This window comes from Salmo salar, chromosome 09 (genome assembly GCF_965601325.2).
Source record: "Salmo salar chromosome 09, fSalSal1, whole genome shotgun sequence".
Lineage (NCBI taxonomy): Eukaryota > Metazoa > Chordata > Actinopteri > Salmoniformes > Salmonidae > Salmo > Salmo salar.
Window position 1 is genome coordinate 161,106,064 of NC_138299.1, and position 23,669 is coordinate 161,129,732.

Genomic DNA, 23,669 nt, shown 5'->3' on the forward strand with positions numbered 1-23,669 from the left:
CTGTTACTAGGTAACCCACACCAGGAAGAGAGAGGTCTGGTTTAGAACCCCCCCTACAGCCTGCTGTTACTAGGTAACCCACACCAGGAAGAGAGAGGTCTGGTTTAGAACGCCCTACAGCCTGCTGTTACTAGGTAACCCACACCAGGAAGAGAGAGGTCTGGTTTAGAACGCCCTACAGCCTGCTGTTACTAGGTAACCCACACCAGGAAGAGAGAGGTCTGGTTTAGAACCCCCCTACAGCCTGCTGTTACTAGGTAACCCACACCAGGAAGAGAGAGGTCTGGTTTAGAACCCCCCTACAGCCTGCTGTTACTAGGTAACCCACACCAGGAAGAGAGAGGTCTGGTTTAGAACCCCCCCTACAGCCTGCTGTTACTAGGTAACCCACACCAGGAAGAGAGAGGTCTGGTTTAGAACCCCCCTACAGCCTGCTGTAACTAGGTAACCCACACCAGGAAGAGAGAGGTCTGGTTTAGAACGCCCTACAGCCTGCTGTTACTAGGTAACCCACACCAGGAAGAGAGAGGTCTGGTTTAGAACCCCCCTACAGCCTGCTGTCACTAGGTAACCCACACCAGGAAGAGAGAGGTCTGGTTTAGAACGCCCTACAGCCTGCTGTTACTAGGTAACCCACACCAGGAAGAGAGAGGTCTGGTTTAGAACCCCCCTACAGCCTGCTGTTACTAGGTAACCCACACCAGGAAGAGAGAGGTCTCTTTCCATATCAGGATTTCTATCAGCACCACAAATAGAGTGTCTGGTTCAGCCTGTTGTCCCCCAGGTCAGCTGTCCTCTTCTCCTGTTGTCCATCATAATATTCTTGGTGTGTCTGACTGGTTTTAATAGTGAGGTGACTGCTCTCTGACTGGCTGTTGTGGCTGCTTTCTGACTGGCTGTTGTTGGTTGACTGTTTTGGTTGACTGTTGTGACTGCTCTCTGACTGGCTGTTGTGACTGCTCTCTGACTGGCTGTTGTTGCTGCTTTCTGACTGGCTGTTGTGACTGCTTTCTGACTGACTGTTGTGACTGCTCTCTGGCTGTTGTGGCTGACTGTTGTTGCTGCTTTCTGACTGACTGTTGTGACTGCTCTCTGGCTGTTGTGGCTGACTGTTGTTGCTGCTTTCTGACTGACTGTTGTTGGTTGACTGTTTTGGTTGACTGTTGTGACTGGCTGTTGTGGCTGCTCTCTGACTGACTGACTGTTGTGGCTGCTCTCTGACTGACTGTTGTGACTGACTGTTGTGACTGCTCTCTGACTGTTGTGACCGACTGTTGTGACTGCTCTCTGACTGTTGTGACCGACTGTTGTGACTGCTCTGACTGTTGTGACTGACTGTTGTGACTGCTCTCTGACTGTTGTGACTGCTCTGACTGTTGTGACTGACTGTTGTGACTGACTGTTGTGACTGCTCTGACTGTTGTGACTGACTGTTGTGACTGACTGTTGTGACTGACTGTTGTGACCGACTGTTGTGACTGCTCTGACTGTTGTGACTGACTGTTGTGACTGCTCTCTGACTGTTGTGACTGCTCTGACTGTTGTGACTGACTGTTGTGACTGCTCTCTGACTGTTGTGACTGCTCTGACTGTTGTGACTGACTGTTGTGACTGCTCTCTGACTGGCTGTTGTGACTGCTCTCTGTCTCTAATGAAACCCATTGCTGTATTGATGAGGTGTTAATGAAGACGTGGTAATGAAATCGCCTGCATGTTAAAACACATCTCTTCTGTTGTGAATGTCTCTCTGGTTGTCCTGGCAAGATGTCGTCTTTCTGACTGGTTCAATATGTTAGATGCATTTCAGTCAACACACAAGATGGCCACCCCCCCTCCATGTCACTGTTCATCCATCCATCCCTCTCTTCATCCATCCATCCCTCTCTTCCTCCATGTCATCCCTCTCTTCCTCCATGTCATCCCTCTCTTCCTCCATGTCATCCCTCTCTTCCTCCATGTCATCCCTCTCTTCCTCCATGTCATCCCTCTCTTCCTCCATGTCATCCCTCTCTTCCTCCATGTCATCCCTCTCTTCCTCCATGTCATCCCTCTTCAAAGCCCAGTGGAGATGTCAAACTCAAACGCAGCGAGAGCAACATGGACAAACAAAATAATGTACAAAAAAACCTGAAGAGAATTGGAAGTATATTATTACAGATTAATTTTGTATTGTATTTATTGTGTATAATGACACCTTTTTAAAAAATAAATGTACATTTAGTAAAACTGTAAATTAAACCTTGCTTCTTTTCTAAAAGAGTTGATTTTTATTTTTTACACATTTTATTTCACCTTTATTTAACCAGGTAGACTAGTTGAGAACAAGTCCTTTATTTAACCAGGTAGGCTAGTTGAGAACAAGTTCTCATTTACAACTGCGACCTGGCCAAGATAAAGCAAAGCAGTGCGACAAAAACAACAACACAGAGTTACACATGGAATAAACAAACATACAGTCAATAACACAATAGAGAAAGTCTATATACAGTGTGTGCAAATGAGGTTAAGATAAAGGAGGTAAGGCAATAAATAGGCCGTAGTGGCGAAATAATTACAATATAGCAATTTAACACTTGAGTGATAGATGTGCAGAAGATGTGTGTGCAAGAAGAGATACTGGGGTGCAAAGGAGCAAGATAACAGTATGGGGATGAGGTAGGTAGATAGATGGGCTGTTTACAGATGGGCTGTGTACAGGTGCAGTGATCTGTGAGCTGCTCTGACAGCTGGTGCTTAAAGCAAGTGAGGAAGATATGAGTCTCCAGCTTCAGAGATTTTTGCAATTGGTTCCTGTCATTGGCAGCAGAGAACTGGAAGGAAAGGCGGCCAATGGAAGAATTGGCTTTGGGGGTGACCAGTGAGATATACCTGCTGAAGCGGGTGGGTGTTGTTATCGTGACCAGTGAGCTGAGACAAGGCGGGGCGGGGCTTTACCTAGGATAGACTTGTAGATGACCTGGAGCCAGTGGGTTTGGTGACGAATATGAAGCGAGGGCCAGCCAACGAGAGCGTACAGGTCGCAGTGGTGGGTAGTATATGGGGTTTTGGTGACAAAACTGATGGCACTGTGATAGACTGCATCCAGTTTGCTGAGTAGTGTATTGGAGGCTATTTTGTAAATGACATCGCCGAAGTCGAGGATCGGTAGGATGGTCAGTTTTACGATGGTATGTTTGGCAGCATGAGTGAAGGAGGCTTTGTTGCGAAATAGGAAACCTATTCAAGATTTAATTTTGGATTGGAGATCCTTAATGTGAGTCTGGAAGGAGAGTTTACAGTCTAACCAGACACCTAGGTATTTGTAGTTGTCCACATATTCTAAGTCAGAACCGTCCAGAGTAGCTGGACGGGCGGACAGGTGCAGGCAGCGATCGGTTGAAGAGCATGCATTTAGTTTTACTTGTATTTAAGAGCAGTTGGAGGCCATGGAAGGAGAGTTGTATGACATTGAAGCTCGTCTAGAGGTTAGTTAACACAGTGTCCAAAGAAGGGCCAGAAGTATACAGAATGGTGTTGTCTGCGTAGAGGTGGATCAGAGAATCACCAGCAGCAAGAGCGACATCATTGATGTATACAGAGAAGAGAGTCGGCCCGAGAATTGAACCCTGTGGTACCCCCATAGAGACTACCAGAGGCCCGGACAACAGGCCTTCCGATTTGACACACTGAACTCTGTCTGAGAAGTAGTTGGTGAACCAGGCGAGGCAGTCATTAGAGAAACCAAGGCTGTTGAGTCTGCCAATAAGAATGTGGTGATTGACAGAGTCGAAAGCCTTGGCCGGGTCGATGAATACGGCTGCACAGTATTGTCTCTTATTGATGGCGGTTATGATATTGTTTAGGACCTTGAGCGTGGCTGAGGTGCACCCATGACCAGCTCGGAAACCAGATTGCATAGCGGAGAAGGTATGGTGGGATTCAAAATGGTCGGTGATCTGTTTGTTAACTTGGCTTTCTAAGACCTTAGAAAGGCAGGGTAGGATAGATATAGGTCTGTAGCAGTTTGGGTCTAGAGTGTCTCCCCCTTTGAAGAGAAGGATGACCGCGGCAGCTTTCCAATCTTTGGGGATCTCAGACTACACGAAAGAGGTTGAACAGGCTAGTAATAAGATTGCAACAATTTCGGCAGATAGTTTTAGAAAAAGAGAGGGTCCAGATTGTCTAGCCCGGCTGATTTGTACGGGTCCAGATTTTGCAGCTCTTTCAGAACATCTGCTATCTGGATTTGGGTGAAAGAGAAATGGGGGAGGCTTGGGTGAGTTGCTGTGGGGGGTGCAGGGCTGTTGACCGGGGTAGGGGTAGCCAGGTGGAAAGCATGGCCAGCCGTAGAAAAATGCTTATTGAAATTCTCAATTATAGTGGATTTATCGGTGGTAACAGTGTTTCCTAGCCTCAGAGCAGTGGGCAGCTGGGAGGAGGTGCTCTTATTCTCCATGGACTTTACAGTGTCCCAGAACTTTTTGGATGCAAATTTCTGTTTGAAAAAGCTAGCCTTCGCTTTCCTAACTGCCTGTGTATATTGGTTCCTAACTTCCCTGAAAAGTTGCATATCGCGGGGGCTGTTCGATGCTAATGCAGTACGCCACAGGATGTTTTTGTGTTGGTTCTAGTGCTTTTATCACAGTGCCTTTACGTTTGTTGATGTAAAGGGTTTTTCACTAATGTGATTTGACCAGGAAAAACTCTGGGCCTTGCTTATTTCTACTTATTCGGGAACATTCAGGGCATCCACCATACCATTTGGATGAGTAACGATGAAAGAAGGGGTGTCGATTTGGACGGGGAGAAGGATGTAATGTAGCTGAGAGCCAGCAGGTGGCGCCGGTGATAGTGGAAACGTTGCGCTGGGTGATTGGTTGGTGTGCCTGCGAGGTTTAGAGAGTTGGGGAGAGGAGGAGGAGGAGGAGCAGTGGAGAGAGGAGGAGAGAAGGTAGGACAGTGGAAAATGTCTAAATGCTGGGAACTTAAACTAAGTCATGGGGTGGTCTCTGAGAATGTTTATTACATTAAAATAAAAAAAGAACTGGGGGGGGGAAACTATAACTGAAAAATGCAACCCATTGGTAGGATGTGTAATCTCCATTTTATAGACTCTTTAAGATCTGTTGAAGATCTCTGCATTGGGGTTGTCATCAAAGAAAGACTCCACCCAAATAATTTATTCAACTCCCCCATCGTGCGTACACACCGTGCTCTCCACCCTCCTCAACCTTCCCTGCTAGTACCCCACCCAAACTTTTTCCCCAGCTCTAAACAGTAGAGATTCAGGGTTAGTCCCAGAGTTTTGCTTGGCATCGTTGGGAGAGGAGGTGCATTGAGAGAGAGAGAGAAGAGAGAGAGAGAGAGAGAAAGGTGTCCCTGTCTTCCTCCAGCTAGCAGAGAGAGGACCCCTTCATCTGAAACATATTCAACTCTGGAGAGAAACCATCCCACGGACTGACAGGCTTCTGGTTGCCCTTACCTCACAGGAGCACCCTCCTGAGTAGCTGGTATTTACTGACAGTAGAGAGACAGAGCACCTTCCTGAGTAGCTGGTATTTACTGACAGTAGAGAGACAGAGCACTCTCCTGAGTAGCTGGTATTTACTGACAGTAGAGAGACAGAGCACTCTCCTGAGTAGCTGGTATTTACTGACAGTAGAGAGACAGAGCACCCTCCTGAGTAGCTGGTATTTACTGACAGTAGAGAGACAGAGCAGCTTCCTGAGTAGCTGGTATTTACTGACAGTAGAGAGACAGAGCACTCTCCTGAGTAGCTGGTATTTACTGACAGTAGAGAGACAGAGCACTCTCCTGAGTAGCTGGTATTTACTGACAGCATACATGCAGCAACTCTCTAACCTTTCATTCTACTACAACCTGAAGGAACATTCTAGGAACGTTTCTCCCATCTTCACCAGGTAAGGTTATTTTTTTTGTTTTCTGACTTTAAACTCATGTTTCCTAAACTGTGTTAACAAGTTCCCGTACGTAGACCTTTTATGGGAATTGTGAGGCACTGAATGGAAAAAGTTGAAAGTTTTTATAATTTGAATCAGTGAAATGGAAGGTTTTGGTGAGGGTCTGCTCTGATGCGTTTAGCTTGGGTCACTCTGTTCCTACTGTTATAGTGAACTCCAAGATACATTCCCCTGTCTGTTAAAACTACCAAACGCTGTCTCTGTACAGTAACCCACTGCGCCATCTCTGACATAAGCCCCCCCACCCCCACCCCCCCCCGTACGCCACGTCTATCTCTATGGCCACTGTTAATTAATGATACAAACTGTTCACACCCCTATTTGTTTGGCAGAGAACATTTCACAAGTTTAAAGCTCATTTCCTGCAATTCTATACATTTTGTCATGGGATAGAGACTTTTTTAAGTGTATTTTTAAAGCTAATTTCCTGCAATTCTACACATTTTGCCACACCCCCCTCCCCCCCTCCTCGAGGCGCACCCCCACAGTTTGTGAACCACTGCTCTAGAATATTCTATCTGCCAGTACTCTAGAATGTTCACTATAGATTCTGTTTGGGTCTGCCAGTACTCTAGAATGTTCACTATAGATTCTGTTTGGCTCTGCCAGTACTCTAGAATGTTCAATATAGATTCTGTTTGGCTCTGCCAGTACTCTAGAATGTTCAATATAGATTCTGTTTGGCTCTGCCAGTACTCTAGAATGTTCACTATAGATTCTGTTTGGCTCTGCCAGTACTCTAGAATGTTCAATATAGATTCTGTTTGGCTCTGCCAGTACTCTAGAATGTTCACTATAGATTCTGTTTGGCTCTGCCAGTACTCTAGAATGTTCACTATAGATTCTGTTTGGCTCTGCCAGTACTCTAAAATGTTCACTATAGATTCTGTTTGGCTCTGCCAGTACTCTAAAATGTTCACTATAGATTCTGTTTGGCTCTGCCAGTACTCTAGAATGTTCAATATAGATTCTGTTTGGCTCTGCCAGTACTCTAGAATGTTCACTATAGATTCTGTTTGGCTCTGCCAGTACTCTGGAATGTTCACTATAGATTCTGTTTGGCTCTGCCAGTACTCTAGAATGTTCACTATAGATTCTGTTTGGCTCTGCCAGTACTCTAGAATGTTCACTATAGATTCTGTTTGGCTCTGCCAGTACTCTAGAATGTTCACTATAGATTCTGTTTGGCTCTGCCAGTACTCTAGAATGTTCACTATAGATTCTGTTTGGCTCTGCCAGTACTCTAGAATGTTCACTATAGATTCTGTTTGGCTCTGCCAGTACTCTAGAATGTTCACTATAGATTCTGTTTGGCTCTGCCAGTACTCTAAAATGTTCACTATAGATTCTGTTTGGCTCTGCCAGTACTCTAGAATGTTCACTATAGATTCTGTTTGGCTCTGCCAGTACTCTAGAATGTTCACTATAGATTCTGTTTGGCTCTGCCAGTACTCTGGAATGTTCAATATAGATTCTGTTTGGCTCTGCCAGTACTCTAGAATGTTCACTATAGATTCTGTTTGGCTCTGCCAGTACTCTAGAATGTTCACTATAGATTCTGTTTGGCTCTGCCAGTACTCTAGAATGTTCACTATAGATTCTGTTTGGCTCTGCCAGTACTCTAGAATGTTCACTATATATTCTGTTTGGCTCTGCCAGTAATCTAGATAGAATGGTGACTTGCTTGTTTCCAGTCCAAGGACAGACTGTGACTGTGTTGCAATGTGTACAAACCCACAAGGCATTTTCCATGATCTTCAACAGTTTGAGTTATGCTTTCATAAAGGAGCCTAACCCCAAACCCAGAGCTAGATAGTAGTTAACCAATAGGAACCCAGAGAATCCACTCTCTCTAATGCTAGATAGCAGTTAACCAGTAGGAACCCAGAGAATCCATTCTCTCTAATGCTAGATAGCAGTTAACCAATAGGAACCCAGAGAATCCATTCTCTCTAATGCTAGATAGCAGTTAACCAATAGGAACCCAGAGAATCCACTCTCTCTAATGCTAGATAGCAGTTAACCAATAGGAACCCAGAGAATCCACTCTCTCTAATGCTAGATAGTAGTTAACCAATAGGAACCCAGAGAATCCACTCTCTCTAATGCTAGATAGTAGTTAACCAATAGGAACCCAGAGAATCCATTCTCTCTAATGCTAGATAGTAGTTAACCAATAGGAACCCAGAGAATCCACTCTCTCTAATGCTAGATAGCAGTTAACCAATAGGAACCCAGAGAATCCACTCTCTCTAATGCTAGATAGCAGTTAACCAATAGGAACCCAGAGAATCCACTCTCTCTAATGCTAGATAGCAGTTAACCAATAGGAACCCAGAGAATCCATTCTCTCTAATGCTAGATAGCAGTTAACCAATAGGAACCCAGAGAATCCACTCTCTCTAATGCTAGATAGCAGTTAACCAATAGGAACCCAGAGAATCCACTCTCTCTAATGCTAGATAGTAGTTAACCAATAGGAACCCAGAGAATCCACTCTCTCTAATGCTAGATAGCAGTTAACCAATAGGAACCCAGAGAATCCATTCTCTCTAATGCTAGATAGCAGTTAACCAATAGGAACCCAGAGAATCCACTCTCTCTAATGCTAGATAGCAGTTAACCAATAGGAACCCAGAGAATCCATTCTCTCTAATGCTAGATAGCAGTTAACCAATAGGAACCCAGAGAATCCACTCTCTCTAATGCTAGATAGCAGTTAACCAATAGGAACCATTTTCTCCATATCCTATGTCTAATACTGCTGTTTGGATTATATTGTGATGATGCCAACTCCTCTCTCCTCCGTCACCATTTTGACTCTACCCCCTTCTGCCCCATTTAGTCTTGTGACATGAAAATAATCTCTCTCTCTCTCTCCCTTTCTCTCCCTTTCTCCCCCACTGTAGTGAAAAAACAAACATTAACAGTAAACATTACACATACAAAAAAGATTCAAGAGAATAACATTTAAAATATATTACTGGCAGGAAAATAAATCTAGTTTGTGAAAATGTTATTTGTGTTTGAATTCTTTGTGGATCTGTGTAATCTGAGGGAAATATGTGTCTCTAATATGGTCATACATTTGGCAGGAGGTTGGGAAGTGCAGCTCAGTTTCCACCTCATTTTGTGGGCAGTGTTGCACATAGCCTGTCTTCTCTTGAGAGCCACATCTGCCTATTATCACCTCTCTCAATAGCAAGGCTATGCTCTTTAACTATACATTCATGTACATACTACCTCAATTGGGCCGACCAACCAGTGCCCCCGCACATTGGCTAACCGGGCTATCTGCATTATGTCCCACCACCTGCCAACCCCTCTTTTACTCTACTGCTACTCTCTGTTCATCATATATGCATAGTCACTATAACCATACATACATGTACATACTACCTCAATCAGCCTGACTAACTGGTGTCTGTATGTAGCCTCTCTACTGTATATAGCCACTCTACTGTATATAACCTCTCTACTGTATATAGCCACTCTACTGTATATAGCCTCTCTACTGTATATAGCCACTCTACTGTATATAGCCTCTCTACTGTATATAACCTCTCTACTGTATATAACCTCTCTACTGTATATAGCCACTCTACTGTATATAGCCTCTCTACTGTATATAGCCTCTCTACTGTATATAGCCTCGCTACTGTATATAGCCTAACTACTGTATATAGCCTCTCTACTGTATATAGCCTCTCTACTGTATGTAGCCTCTCTACTGTATATAGCCTCGCTACTGTATATAGCCTAACTACTGTATATAGCCTCTCTACTGTATATAGCCTCTCTACTGTATATAGCCTCTCTACTGTATATAGCCTCGCTACTGTATATAGCCTCACTACTGTATATAGCCTCTCTACTGTATATAGCCTCTCTACTGTATATAGCCTCTCTACTGTATATAGCCTAACTACTGTATATAGCCTCTCTACTGTATATAGCCTCTCTACTGTATATAGCCTCTCTACTGTATATAGCCTCTACTGTATATAGCCTCTCTACTGTATATAGCCTCTCTACTGTATATAGCCTCTCTACTGTATATAGCCTGACTTTTTACTGTTGTTTTATTACGTAACGGTGAGGACAAAACATGTCAACAAAAACGAGTACTGGTGACAAAACATTTCACAGCATTTCTGTTACGTTGAGATGAGGTAAAGCTGCAGTAAGAGGAGAGAGAGACATGCTGGTCATATGAATATCTGAAATGATAAAGGCTAGCATGAGGAACAAGGAGCTAGCCATGAGGAACAAGGAGCTAGCCATGAGGAACAAGGAGCTAGCCATGAGGAACAAGGAGCTAGCCATGAGGAACAAGGAGCTAGCCATGAGGAACAAGGAGCTAGCCATGAGGAACAAGGAGCTAGCCATGAGGAACAAGGAGCTAACATGGGGAACAAGGAGCTAGCCATGATGAACAAGGAGCTAGCATGAGGAACAAGGCGCTAGCCATGAGGAACAAGGAGCTAGCCATGAGGAACAAGGAGCTAGCATGAGGAACAAGGCGCTAGCCATGAGGAACAAGGAGCTAGCATGAGGAACAAGGAGCTAGCATGAGGAACAAGGAGCTAGCATGAGGAACAAGGAGCTAGCCATGAGGAACAAGGAGCTAGCCATGAGGAACAAGGAGCTAGCCATGAGGAACAAGGAGCTAGCCATGAGGAACAAGGAGCTAGCCATGAGAAACAAGGAGCTAGCCATGAGGAACAAGGAGCTAGCCATGAGGAACAAGGAGCTAGCCATGAGGAACAAGGAGCTAGCCATGAGGAACAAGGAGCTAGCCATGAGGAACAAGGAGCTAGCCATGAGGAACAAGGAGCTAGCCATGAGGAACAAGGAGCTAGCCATGAGGAACAAGGAGCTAGCCATGAGGAACAAGGAGCTAGCCATGAGGAACAAGGAGCTAGCCATGAGGAACAAGGAGCTAGCCATGAGGAACAAGGAGCTAACATGGGGAACAAGGAGCTAGCCATGATGAACAAGGAGCTAGCATGAGGAACAAGGCGCTAGCCATGAGGAACAAGGAGCTAGCCATGAGGAACAAGGAGCTAGCATGAGGAACAAGGCGCTAGCCATGAGGAACAAGGAGCTAGCATGAGGAACAAGGAGCTAGCATGAGGAACAAGGAGCTAGCATGAGGAACAAGGAGCTAGCCATGAGGAACAAGGAGCTAGCCATGAGGAACAAGGAGCTAGCCATGAGGAACAAGGAGCTAGCCATGAGGAACAAGGAGCTAGCCATGAGAAACAAGGAGCTAGCCATGAGGAACAAGGAGCTAGCCATGAGGAACAAGGAGCTAGCCATGAGGAACAAGGAGCTAGCCATGAGGAACAAGGAGCTAGCCATGAGGAACAAGGAGCTAGCCATGAGGAACAAGGAGCTAGCCATGAGGAACAAGGAGCTAGCTATGAGGAACAAGGAGCTAGCCATGAGGAACAAGGCGCTAGCCATGAGGAACAAGGCGCTAGCCATGATGAGGCTCGTTTTTGAGAAAAGTCAGCATACCTTGTAAACTACCTAGGTATAACTAGCTACTAGCTAGTTCAATTTCTATTATAAACCAAATCAAATGTTAATAAAAACAACATATTGACCTAAAAGGTTAGCAGTGTTAGCCCAGTCGCTAGCTTATCCAGGGTCAGTGATACATAGAGCAACAATGTACTGTCTATCTATGGGAACAACTGCAATTATTTTGCAAGAAACGTTGCCAAAATGAATTAAATTTAAATTAAAATGAACCTCGTAAAATGTTACCTTTTAACGCTCATCTCCTGTAGCCTAATTTTCATACTGTATCAACATTACAAGGGTTGGATTTGCACTATACTATTTGATACGTCAGCATTTAAAAAGGTATGTACAAAATCTGGTATATGGTCTGACTCATATACATTATCTACTGGTATCATTTCACACTGAGAACATAGAGCTCAACATGTAAACAATATGTGAGTTGAGCTCTTCTCTGCTTCAGACGCTAGCAATGCCAGCAATGCCATTGTACTGTAGGTCTATGGCTGCATTGGTGTTGCATTCCATATGATAAGCTGTCAAATGGATTCACATAGTTGACTTACTGAGAGAGAGTGACAATCAAATAAAACTGAAACTAGACAACAACAAAAAAAAGAACTGTTAATTTGAGAGTAAAACAGAACCCCTTCCTCTCTTTATTGCAGGAATGTGATTTATCAACATTGACACTAGTTCATTTTGAATAATAGTTTAACAATTAAAACAAGTTTAAACACTTCACTTCAAAGAATCAACACTTCATCACCCTCAAATTGTACAAATAAGCTACCCGTTATGTAAAACAACACTAGACAATTGAGTCGTAACATGTAGGCTGTTATTACATAAACATCACTTCAGCCGAACAAACAAACAAAACTGCAATCTTTCTCCGCTGACCCCTGATCTACTGGGTGAGCATCCCCGTGGGACGCTTTCCACGCCTTGTAGAGTCCATAACCCCCGACCAATTGAGACTGTTCTGAGGAAAAAAGGGGACTTGCAACTCAATATTAGAAAGGTGTTCTTAATGTTTTTGTACGCTTTGTACATTATGTGTGATGTTTTAACTGTGTCTTTGTATGCAACATTTGCTAACATAGGTGGGCCTACACATTTAACACATGGCATATAGGATATACTCTTAGTCTCTTGGGACGTTTATTAGGACCTCTCTCTTCATCTGCAAACAGGCTTTAACAGATTTCCACATCCGAGGACAAAAAACCACAGAAAGAAACAGGCTTCATTATTCTCAAAATCGACACAATATTATGTTGTTATTATCTCTCATTATCTCTCTTGGCCATGTTATGTTATTATCTCTCATTATCTCTCTTGGCCATGTTATGTTATTATCTCTCATTATCTCTCTTGGCCATGTTATGTTATTATCTCTCATTATCTCTCTTGGCCATGTTATGTTATTATCTCTCATTATCTCTCTTGGCCATGTTATGTTATTATCTCTCATTATCTCTCTTGGCCATGTTATGTTATTATCTCTCTTGGCCATGTTATGTTATTATCTCTCATTATCTCTCTTGGCCATGTTATGTTATTATCTCTCATTATCTCTCTTGGCCATGTTATGTTATTATCTCTCATTATCTCTCTTGGCCATGTTATGTTATTATCTCTCATTATCTCTCTTGGCCATGTTATGTTATTATCTCTCATTATCTCTCTTGGCCATGTTATGTTATTATCTCTCATTATCTCTCTTGGCCATGTTATGTTATTATCTCTCTTGGCCATGATTACAAACACCTGAGCTCTTAGAGTGTGCGGCTTTCCTTCATTTTCTAGTGTTCTACTCCGCTAGCCAGCACCTCGCCTTTAAAGGTGTGCGTTTCTTTTTTCTAGATTGTTATTATCTCTCAGTCTTCAGAGTTTACCCCTCTAAGGACTGGAGAATCTTTTCATAATGTCCTCCCTCAATATGACCTGTCCTGTCCAGTAGTCTACACTCTCCTGTCCAGTAGTCTACACTCTCCTGTCCTGTCCAGTAGTCTACACTCTCCTGTCCTGTCCAGTAGTCTACACTCTCCTCTCCTGTCCAGTAGTCTACACTCTCCTGTCCAGTAGTCTACACTCTCCTGTCCTGTCCAGTAGCCTACACTCTCCTGTCCTGTCCAATAGTCTACACTCTCCTCTCCTGTCCAGTAGTCTACACTCTCCTGTCCAGTAGTCTACACTCTCCTGTCCTGTCCAGAAGCCTACACTCTCCTGTCCTGTCCAGTAGTCTACACTCTCCTGTCCTGTCCAGTAGTCTACACTCTCCTGTCCAGTAGTCTACACTCTCCCCTCCTGTCCAATAGTCTACACTCTCCTGTCCTGTCCAGTAGTCTACACTCTCCTGTCCAGTAGTCTACACTCTCCTGTCCAGTAGTCTACACTCTCCTGTCCAGTAGTCTACACTCTCCTGTCCTGTCCAGTAGTCTACACTCTCCTGTCCTGTCCAGTAGTCTACACTCTCCTGTCCTGTCCAGTAGTCTACACTCTCCTGTCCAGTAGTCTACACTCTCCTGTCCTGTCCAGTAGTCTACACTCTCCTGTCCTGTCCAGTAGTCTACACTCTCCTGTCCTGTCCAGTAGTCTACACTCTCCTCTCCTGTCCAATAGTCTACACTCTCCTGTCCTGTCCAGTAGTCTACACTCTCCTCTCCTGTCCAGTAGTCTACACTCTCCTCTCCTGTCCAATAGTCTACACTCTCCTGTCCTGTCCAGTAGTCTACACTTTCCTGTCTTGTCCAATAGTCTACACTCTCCTCTCCTGTCCAGTAGTCTACACTCTCCTGTCCAGTAGTCTACACTCTCCTGTCCTGTCCAGTAGCCTACACTCTCCTGTCCTGTCCAATAGTCTACACTCTCCTCTCCTGTCCAGTAGTCTACACTCTCCTGTCCTGTCCAGTAGTCTACACTCTCCTGTCCAGTAGTCTACACTCTCCCCTCCTGTCCAGTAGTCTACACTCTCCTGTCCAGTAGTCTACACTCTCCCCTCCTGTCCAGTAGTCTACACTCTCCTGTCCTGTCCAATAGCCTACACTCTCCTGTCCTGTCCAGTAGTCTACACTCTCCTGTCCTGTCCAATAGTCTACACTCTCCTCCCCTGTCCAGTAGTCTACACTCTCCTGTCCTGTCCAGTAGTCTACACTCTCCTGTCCAGTAGTCTACACTCTCCTGTCCTGTCCAGTAGTCTACACTCTCCTGTCCTGTCCAGTAGTCTACACTCTCCTGTCCTGTCCAGTAGTCTACACTCTCCTGTCCAGTAGTCTACACTCTCCTGTCCTGTCCAGTAGTCTACACTCTCCTGTCCTGTCCAGTAGTCTACACTCTCCTCTCCTGTCCAGTAGTCTACACTCTCCTGTCCAGTAGTCTACACTCTCCTGTCCAGTAGTCTACACTCTCCTGTCCTGTCCAGTAGTTTACACTCTCCTGTCCAGTAACCTACACTCTCCTGTCCTGTCCAGTAGTCTACACTCTCCTGTCCTGTCCAGTAGTCTACACTCTCCTCTCCTGTCCAGTAGTCTACACTTTCCTGCCCAGTAGTCTACACTTTCCTGTCCAGTAGTCTACACTCTCCTGTCCTGTCCAGTAGTCTACACTCTCCTGTCCAGTAACCTACACTCTCCTCTCCTGTCCAGTAGTCTACACTCTCCTGTCCTGTCCAGTAGTCTACACCCTCCTGTCCTGTCCAGTAGTCTAGACTCTCCTGTCCTGTCCAGTAGTCTACACTCTCCTGTCCAGTAACCTACACTCTCCTGTCCTGTCCAGTAGTCTACACTCTCCTGTCCAGTAACCTACACTCTCCTGTCCTGTCCAGTAGTCTACACTCTCCACTCCTGTCCAGTAGTCTACACTCTCCTCTCCTGTCCAGTAGTCTACACTTTCCTGCCCAGTAGTCTACACTTTCCTGTCCAGTAGTCTACACTCTCCTGTCCTGTCCAGTAGTCTACACTCTCCTGTCCAGTAACCTACACTCTCCTCTCCTGTCCAGTAGTCTACACTCTCCTGTCCTGTCCAGTAGTCTACACTCTCCTGTCCTGTCCAGTAGTCTAGACTCTCCTGTCCTGTCCAGTAGTCTACACTCTCCTGTCCAGTAACCTACACTCTCCTGTCCTGTCCAGTAGTCTACACTCTCCTGTCCAGTAACCTACACTCTCCTGTCCTGTCCAGTAGTCTACACTCTCCACTCCTGTCCAGTAGTCTACACTCTCTCTTCACTGCCAGCTGGATCTGCAATGCCACCCTCTTCCATGGCCGTTATCTACAAAACCATTTGGAGACAGTTTTTAATTTACAATGACAACATCGAGCTAGCTAGCTGATAGGAAGTTAGATGAGATTTTATTCACTTAGCTAAACAGTGTGTAAGTCAGTTGAGTTATAGCCTGCAAAGTGGCCTAGTGAAGCCAGCTAGCTAGCTGTTGCAGAATGGCGTGATAGTTACAAAGTGGCCTAGTGAAGCCAGCTAGCTAGCTGTTGCAGAATGGCGTGATAGTTACAAAGTGGCCTAGTGAAGCCAGCAAGCTAGCTGTTGCAGAATGGCGTGATAGTTACAAAGTGGCCTAGTGAAGCCAGCAAGCTAGCTGTTGCAGAATGGCGTGATAGTTACAAAGTGGCCTAGTGAAGCCAGCAAGCTAGCTGTTGCAGAATGGCGTTATAGTTACAAAGTGGCCTAGTGAAGCCAGCTAGCTAGCTGTTGCAGAATGGCGTGATAGTTACAAAGTGGCCTAGTGAAGCCAGCTAGCTAGCTGTTGCAGAATGGCGTGATAGTTACAAAGTGGCCTAGTGAAGCCAGCAAGCTAGCTGTTGCAGAATGGCGTGATAGTTACAAAGTGGCCTAGTGAAGCCAGCTAGCTAGCTGTTGCAGAATGGCGTGATAGTTACAAAGTGGCCTAGTGAAGCCAGCTAGCTAGCTGTTGCAGAATGGCGTGATAGTTACAAAGTGGCCTAGTGAAGCCAGCTAGCTAGCTGTTGCAGAATGGCGTGATAGTTACAAAGTGGCCTAGTGAAGCCAGCTAGCTAGCTGTTGCAGAATGGCGTGATAGTTACAAAGTGGCCTAGTGAAGCCAGCAAGCTAGCTGTTGCAAAATGGCGTGATAGTTACAAAGTGGCCTAGTGAAGCCAGCAAGCTAGCTGTTGCAGAATGGCGTGATAGTTACAAAGTGGCCTAGTGAAGCCAGCAAGCTAGCTGTTGCAGAATGGCGTGATAGTTACAAAGTGGCCTAGTGAAGCCAGCTAGCTAGCTGTTGCAGAATGGCGTGATAGTTACAAAGTGGCCTAGTGAAGCCAGCTAGCTAGCTGTTGCAGAATGGAGTGATAGTTACAAAGTGGCCTAGTGAAGCCAGCTAGCTAGCTGTTGCAGAATGGCGTGATAGTTACAAAGTGGCCTAGTGAAGCCAGCTAGCTAGCTGTTGCAAAATGGCGTGATAGCCTTCCTTCTTCAAGATCCCTTTTACCCTGTACAAATCTCCCACAAAAGTATGTGGACACCTGTTTGTCAAACATCTCATTCTAAAATCATGGGCATTAATATGGAGTTGGTTCCCCCCCCCCCCCCTTTGCTGCTTTAACAGCCTCCACTCTTCTGGGAAGGCTTTCCACTAGATGTTGGAACATTGCTGCTATAACAGCCTCCACTCTTCTGGGAAGGCTTTCCACTAGATGTTTCAATTCATCCCAAAGGTGTTTGATGGGGTTGAGGTCAGGGCTCTGTGCAGGCCAGTCTAGTTCTTTCACAACGATCTCGACAAACCACTGTATGGGCCTCGCTTTGTGCACGGGGGCATTGTCATGCTGAAACAGGAAAGGGCCTTCCCCAAACTGTTGCCACAAGGGTTGGGACAGAACAATCTAGAATGTCATTGTATACTGTAGCGTTAAGATTTCCCTTCACTGGAACTAAAGGGCCTGAACCATGAAAAACAGCCCCAGACCATTATTCCTCCTCCACCAAACTTTACAGTTGGCACAATGCATTGGGGCAGGTAGCGTTTTCCTGGCATCTGCCAAATCCAGATTCGTCCATCAGACTGCCAGATGGTGAAGCGTGATTCATCACTCCAGAGAATACATTTCCACTGCTCCAGAGTCCAATGAAGATGAGCTTTACACCACTCCAGCCGACGCTCAGTGTTGCATCATGACTCGGCCGTGGAAACACATTTCACGAAGCTCCTGACAAACAGTTATTGTGCTGACGTTGCTTCCAGAGGCAGTTTGGAACTCGGTAGTGAGTGTTGCAACTGAGGACAGATGATTTGTACGACAAGATGTTTCTACTTCACAATAACAGCACTTACCGCTGACCGGGGCAACTCCAGCAGGGCAGAAGTACTGACTTGCTGGAAAGGTGGCATCCTATGACGGTGCCATGTTGAAAGTCACTGAGCTCTTCAGTACGAGGCCATTCTACTGACAATGTTTGTCTATGGAGATTGCATGGCTGTGTGCTCGATTTTATACACCTGTCAGCAACGGGTGTTGCTGAAATACCCGAATCCACTAATTTGAAGCCAGATCCTAACTGGGATTTCTAATTTGATGTTCCTTTTGACGGCGTAGAAGGCCCCTCTTGCCTTGTCTCTCAGCTTGTTCACAGCCTGGTTCCTCTCTGGGTTTCTAATCTCCACCCTGCACAGCCAGAAGAGGACTGGCCACCCCTCATAGCCTGGTTCCTCTCTGGGTTTCTAATCTCCACCCAGCACAGCCAGAAGAGGACTGGCCACCCCTCATAGCCTGGTTCCTCTCTAGGTTTCTTCCTAGGTTCTGGCCTTTCTAGGGAGTTTTTCCTAGCCACCCCTCATAGCCTGGTTCCTCTCTAGGTTTCTAATCTCCACCCAGCACAACCAGAAGAGGACTGGCCACCCCTCATAGCCTGGTTCCTCTCTAGGTTTCTTCCTAGGTTCTGGCCTTTCTAGGGAGTTTTTCCTAGCCACCCCTCATAGCCTGGTTCCTCTCTGGGTTTCTTCCTAGGTTTTGGCCTTTCTAGGGAGTTTTTCCTAGCCACCCCTCATAGCCTGGTTCCTCTCTAGGTTTCTTCCTAGGTTTTGGCCTTTCTAGGGAGTTTTTCCTAGCCACCGTGCTTCTACACCTGCATTGCTTTGCTGTTTGGGGTTTTAGACTGGGTTTCTGTACAGCACTTTGAGATATCAGCTGATGTAAGAAGGGCTATATAAATAAATGTGATTTGATTTGTGTAAGTTACCTGTGGTGTTGATGTTTAGGACGAGGTATGTGTAATTATTTGTGTTGCTCTAGAGCAACAGTGTCTAGATAGAATTTATGTTCGTGGTCCTGGTATCTGGACCTTACTGTCTGGGATTTACTGCCGCGGTCCAGGTCTGTCAGAATCTGTGCAGGAGATCTAGGTGCTGCTGTAGGCCCTCCTTCGTTGGGGACAGAAGCACCAGATCATCAGCAAACAGTAGACATTTAACTTCAGATTCTAGTAGGGTGAGGGCCGGGTGCTGCAGACTGTTCTAGTGCCCTCGCCAATTAGTTGGTATATACATGTTGAAGAGGGTGGGGCTCAAGCTGCATTCTTGATACATCCCCCAGCTCTGAGGGAATACATCTGTGTTTATTGCCAATTTTAACACTTATTGTTGGTGGACATAGATTTTTGCCCGCTTTCCATCAGTTTATACAGCAGACCCTCATGTCAAATTGAATCAAAAGCTTTTTTTTTTTTTAAATCAACAAAGAATGAGAAGACTTTGGTTTGTTTAGGATTCTTTGTTTTTTAATTAAGGTTTGCCCGGTGAATACATGGTCTGTCATACGGTATTCTGGTAAGAAGCCAATTTGTCATTTGTTTTCACTGAAGAAATGTTGGAGTCTGCTGTTGATGATACTGCAAAGGGTTTCCCTGAGGTTGTTGACACAGATTCCACTGTAATTATTGGGGTCAAATTCATCTTCACTTTTGTGAATTGGGGTGATTTAGACCTTGGTTCCAAATATTGGGGAAGATACCAGAGCTGAGGATAATAGTGAAGAGTTTGTATATAGCCAATTGGTAATTTGTGGTCTGTATATTTTATCATTTCATTGAGGATACCATCAACACCACAGGCCTTTTTGGTTTTGGAGGGTTTGTATTTTGTCCTGTAGTTCATTCAATGTAATTGGAGAATCCAGTGGGTTCTGGTCGTCTTTAATAGTTGATTCTAAGTTTAGTAAATGATAATGTATATATATTAGCTGTAGGTTTTTTGTTATAGGGCCAAAAAAGATTGAAGAAGTGGTTTATCCACACATCTCCATTTTGGATAGATAACTCTTCATGTTGTTGTTTATTCAGTGTTTTACAGAAGTGACTTGATACTCAGGAATCTTCCATCTCTCTAACTAGGTTTCATCGGCAACAGATTTCCATGCAAATATTCTAAAATCTGGATAAAGACAATATGTCCATTTCCCCACCGGTGGTGTTTCGTACTGTTCCCACCAAACGGACTTGTTGAGGATATTGTTGCGTGATGAAAGAAGTGCACAAAATTAACTTTTCCGCTTAAGTTTTCATTTACCGAATAAAAATCGAAAGTTCAATGTGTTTCCATCTCATTTTAAACGTTACCGGTAGTTTTGACATGAAAACTGTTGCGCTAAATCTGAAATGTGTCTACTCTGGTCTTGGCCCGTGCGCTCTAGCCAACAGCTCGCAGATACATGATAATGACATTATTCTGGGTAAGAGAGAGAGAATATTTGTATTAGTCAAACAGCAGCCAAGCATCGATCATCGTGTCACCAGAATAAGAGTCTTGATATTTATGAAAGGAACATCCAGCTCATCACCTTGCACTTTCCCTGTGAAATTCATCAGAACTGATTTCATCTGTAGCCTGATAAACTACCTGGTTTCCCGAGTCGTAGTGGGAGGACCACACAGCATATTATCGTGTGATTTCAAGTTTACTTCAATATTTGATGGTTATTATATCATTATCTGTGCATAAAGGCATTTCCACCGCCATTTTGTACATTATTAATTTGACAGGCTCAAAAAGATCCAACCATGTCGAACGAACAAATTATCTCTAGGCATGTATAAAATAGTACCGAAACTTCCTGTCTCCATCACAGGGTCTGACTTTACTCACATAAACTCTATGAATGGAAATGTGATCATCGAGCTGTTTTCAAACATGTTGGTTCCTTCTTTTTTACGTAGTGTGTTTCCTGTACTGATTCCCCATAGTTAAGGCCTGCGTTCTGGTTTTCTGGGTCTGTGTTTTTGGTTGGATATAGGTTTCTCAATGTATTTCTTAGGTTTTTGCGCTCTTCATCAAACCATTTCTCATTGCTACTAATTTTCTTATTTAAAAAAAAAAAAAAAAAAAAAAGTGATATGTTAAATATATTGTTCAGGCTTTCTACTGCTAAGTTTGCACCTTCGCTACTGCAGGGAAACATATAGTCCCAGGAAGTTCTCGCTCTCCCTCTCTCTCCTCTCTCTCCCTCTCTCCCTCTCGCTCTCCCTCTCTCTCTCTCTCTCCCTCTCTCTCTCTCCCGCTCTCTCTCTCTCTCCTCTCTCTCTTCTCTCTCTCTCTCCCTCTCCCTCTCCCCCTCTCTCTCTCTCTCTCTCTCTCTCTCTCTCTCCCTCTCTCCCCTCTCTCTCTCCTCTCTCTCTCTCTTGTCCACAGATGAGTTCACGTCTGCTGATGTGTGACTGATCTCATCTTTATTCTCTCACTGTAGCTTTTACCAGCAGAGGGAGAGAGAATGAAAGAGAGAGGGAGAGAGACAGGAGGTGCTATCTGATCTGACTATCAACACACAGTTACATTACAGGCACCATTCATACCTATCAAGATGTAATGTTCCTCTAGGAGCATACAGCACCAATTCATACCTATCAGATGTAATGCTTCTCTAGCAGCATACAGCACCATTCATACCTATCAGATGTAATGTTCCTCTAGGAGCATACAGCACCATTCATACCTATCAGATGTAATGTTCCTCTAGCAGCATACAGCACCATTTGGTAGTCGACTCCTGTAATAACCTGCTCTCTCAGAGCAGACTGGTAATTAACAACCCATGGATGAAAGGGCAGACTGTGTCTGTGCATGTAGAGAGGATCGTGTGTGTGTGTGTGTGTGTGTGTGTGTGTGTGTGTGTGTGTGTGTGTGTGTGTGTGTGTGTGTGTGTGGTTCGCTCCAACAGCGTTCCATTGTGCGAACAATTGATAATCATTCACTCATTTAACAACGTTCCCTTGAGAACAAACACATCCTCTCGGAAAAACTGATGTCTTTCTCATTTCAATGTAAGGAAATGAGGTAGGCTACTAATGTAGCAGGGCTGGGTGTGAGTGGACACACGGGTGTGTTTGTGTGTGTGTGTGTGTGTGTGTGTGTGAGTGTGTGTGTGTTACTGTTTCCACTGCAAGGGAACACCATGTTTTTCCAGACATGCTCTTACAATTTTGTATTTTTTTATTGAACCTTTATTTAACTAGGCAAAACAGTTAAGAACACATTTTTTCTACAATGACGACCTACAGGGGCTGGGATTTTTTTTATTTATTATAAAATATATAGGACAAAACACACATCACAACAAGAGAGACGAGACAATGAAGAGAGACCTAAGACAACAACATAGCAAGGCAGGAACACAACATGACAACACAACATGGTAGCAGCACAACATGGCAGCAACACAACATGGCAGCAACACAACATGGCAGCAACACAACATGACAACAACATGCTAGCAACACAACATGGTAGCAACACAACATGGTAGCAGCACAACATGGTAGCAGCACAAAACATGGTACAAACATTTTTGGGCAAAGACAACAGTACAAAAGGCAAGAAGGTAGAGACAATACATCACGCAAAGCAGCCACAACTGTCAGTAAGAGTGTCCATGATTGAGTCTTTGAATTAAGAGATGGAGATAAAACTGTCCAGTTTGAGTGTTTGTTGCAGCTCGTTCCAGTCGCTTGCTGCAGCGAACTGAAAAGAGGAGCGAACCAGGGATGTGTGTGCTTTGGGGACCTTTAACAGAATGTGACTGGCAGAACGGGTGCTGTATGTGGAGGATGAGGGCTGCAGTAGATATCTCAGATAGGGGGAGTGAACAGGTGTTGTATGTGGAGGATGAGGGCTGCAGTAGATATCTCAGATAGGGGGAGTGAACAGGTGTTGTATGTGGAGGATGAGGGCTGCAGTAGATATCTCAGATAGGGGGGAGTGAACGGGTGTTGTATGTGGAGGATGAGGGCTGCAGTAGATATCTCAGATAGGGGGAGTGAACGGGTGTTGTATGTGGAGGATGAGGGCTGCAGTAGATATCTCAGATAGGGGGGAGTGAACGGGTGCTGTATGTGGAGGATGAGGGCTGCAGTAGATATCTCAGATAGGGGGAGTGAACGGGTGCTGTATGTGGAGGATGAGGGCTGCAGTAGATATCTCAGATAGGGGGGAGTGAACGGGTGTTGTATGTGGAGGATGAGGGCTGCAGTAGATATCCCAGATAGGGGGGAGTGAACGGGTGTTGTATGTGGACGATGAGGGCTGCAGTAGATATCTCAGATAGGGGGAGTGAGGCCTGAGAGGGTTTTATAAATAAGCATCAACCAGTGGGTCTTGCGACGGGTATACAGAGATGACCAGTTTACAGAGGAGTGTAGAGTGCAGTGAAGTGTCCTATAAGGAGCATTGGTGGCAAATCTGATGGCTGAATGCTAAAGAACATCTAACCGCTCGAGAGCACCCTTACCTGCCGATCTGTAAATTATGTCTCCGTAATCTAGCATGGGTAGGATGGTCATCTGAATCAGGGTTAGTTTTACAGCTGGGGTGAGAGGAGCGATTACGATAGAGGAAACCAACTCTAGATTTAACCTTAGCCTGCAGCTTGGATATGTGCTGAGAGAAGGACACTGTACCGTCTAGCCATACTCCCAAGTACTTGTATGAGGTGACTACCTCAAGTTCTAAACCCTCAGAGGTAATAGTCACACCTGTGGGGAGAGGGGCATTCTTCTTACCAGACCACACGACCTTTGTTTTGGAGGTGTTCAGAACAAGGTTAAGGGCAGAGAAAGCTTGTTGGACACTAAGAATGCTTTGTTGTAGAGCGTTAAACACAAAATCCAGGGAGGGGCCAGCTGAGTATAAGACTGTATCAACTGCATATAAATGA

General features: G+C 44.9%; 1 protein-coding gene and 1 long non-coding RNA gene across 3 annotated transcripts in view; both read left to right on the top strand.

Annotated features, from left to right (window-relative positions):
- LOC145858095 (uncharacterized) overlaps nt 1-2,257 on the top strand; it is a 2,998-nt gene extending 741 nt beyond the window's left edge. The window contains exons 1-2 of the long non-coding RNA XR_014378931.1: nt 1-382; nt 691-2,257. The exon at nt 1-382 is cut by the window's left edge and continues 741 nt beyond it. This is a non-coding gene — a long non-coding RNA (uncharacterized LOC145858095). The remainder of the gene's footprint in view (nt 383-690) is intronic.
- A 2,965-nt stretch (nt 2,258-5,222) lies between these two features.
- The window catches only part of ehd2b (EH-domain containing 2b), a 42,153-nt gene continuing 23,706 nt past the window's right edge, over nt 5,223-23,669 (top strand). For both annotated transcript variants that reach the window (XM_014215539.3, XM_045724907.2), the window contains exon 1: nt 5,223-5,900. The gene's annotated coding sequence lies outside the window, so the exon portion shown is untranslated. The remainder of the gene's footprint in view (nt 5,901-23,669) is intronic.